A 2,045-nucleotide genomic window follows, 5' to 3' on the forward strand; every position below is an offset into this window, starting at 1 on the left:
TTTTTATTAATGTGCATATATACATGATAGCCATATACCAAGTATGAGACTCAAAGCAGGGGCCAGACAATTGACTATTAAGTATACTCTTAATTGGGGAGAGGAAAGCGAGGGATGTAAGAATAAATGATTTCCAGAGGAAATGAATAATCTAAAGAGCAATGGCCTAGGACAAATTTCCTCTGAGCTCTAGGGCAGGTGGAGGGAAGGTTAGGGCCAGAACTTCACTGTGAACAAAGGTTGTCTTATTATGCAGATAAAGTCACCCAGGGAATCTCTTGGAGCTGCCTTCATAAGAACAACTGAAAAGTCTGTCTAGGCATGTTGACAACTCCAAGTATCTTATCCAGTGGTTATTTGATCCAGTATCTTATCCTGGTCATTTGATGAGATTCCTAGACAAGGAGTCTTTTAAAAATTGCATTTCTTCTGGAAAGAAATTTTCTTAATCAGATAAGGAAATTCCAGAGAGAATTCCCTCTGGTGCTTCAGGAAAGAGGATCAGAGACACAGACAGAAGGGAAAACTTCAGACAGAGAATTTGAGGCTTCCTGTTTAGTCCAGCATGTCAAAGAGCGATATATTTTCAGTATCATTTTCTGAGCCCCAACAGTATACAGTTGTAGTTAGTTTCATGGTGCCATATTTCTTGCAGTGTGTCACATCTTCTGTTTAATTGTAGAGTTTTAATAGAAAAATCCTTCATACATGTGGGCACAAATTTTATATTAACATAAAAACATTTTCATTCCTATCAAACAGTTCTGCCAATCCCAGGCAGTAACACTCGGTCTGTAATTTTGATTGAAGGGCTGGATTCAACTTTGATTACATGCAAATAGGAGAAAAAGTAACTTGCACTGATTTGCAATTTTCATTCTGCCCTAAAGCTTGAGTCACTTGGATCCAAATGCCAACTTTCCTAAATCTCTGCTCCAAAAAGAGAGGTGGAAAACTTTCCAGTATAATTCATGGGGGTGCTTAGGTGTAGCTTTTCTCACTTGAAAACCAGAGAACCAGAGAAGGTACAGAAACCTGGAAAAATGATTGTAAGTCTTTTCTAGAACATTAAAAACCAATTAGGTCAGTTGTTAAAAATCAAAACTAGAATTTTATGTGACATATAGAAAGAAAATTTCCTGACTTTAACACAGGAAGTTGTGAAGTTGTAAATACAATTTTCAAGATGATTCGTTTATTGCAGAAATTGATTTGAGTTTGCCTCATTTTTGAACTCTTTATAAATACAACCTTAATATATTTTCTTCTTGTTTATGACTTCTTTTTTTAAGCATTATGTTGATAAAATGTATCCACTTTGTTGCATGTACATGTGGTTCATTGCTTTCGATTTCTCTATATTGTTCCATTATATGAATTTGCGCTAATTATTAATCCTTCCTTAATTTATAGGCATTTGAGCTGTTTCTTTTTAGAACAATTACAAATACTACTACCATGGGCATTATTTTACATGTCATTTAATGCACTTCTCTTGGATATATAGCTAGAGTACATGCATTGAATTTGATACTCAGACTCTCTTCACAGACAATGAAAAGGTTAAATAATAATTAAACTAAATTTAATCTTTTCACCTTCACCCCAGTCTATATGTTATTGGCATACATTTTATTCATTACCTCTTTTAACACAAGATATTATTGTTCTATACAGTCAATAGTCCTTTTAGTTACGCACATTTGCCATTGCCTTTATTTTCATTCCTTCTTGCATCTTCAACTTTGTATTTTCAGTAACTTTTTTCTATCTGAAAATGTATCCTTTTGAATTTCTGTTTATGAAATGTCTGCTACTCCTTTGAAACGCACTGAAAATATATTACATTGAATTCTAGCTTCCATGCTTTCTGCTGAAAATCAGTTGTCATTCAAACAGTTGATCCTTTCAACATAATCTATCTTTTTTCTCAGGCTACTTTTCAAATTTTCTATTGGTCTTTGGTTTCCTGTAGCATTTATATGTTAATTTGTTTTCAGTTATCTTGTCTGAGGTTTGTTGGTTTCTCAAATGTATGGATTGAT

Source organism: Gorilla gorilla, chromosome 10 (genome assembly GCF_029281585.2).
Source record: "Gorilla gorilla gorilla isolate KB3781 chromosome 10, NHGRI_mGorGor1-v2.1_pri, whole genome shotgun sequence".
Taxonomy (NCBI): Eukaryota; Metazoa; Chordata; class Mammalia; order Primates; family Hominidae; genus Gorilla; species Gorilla gorilla.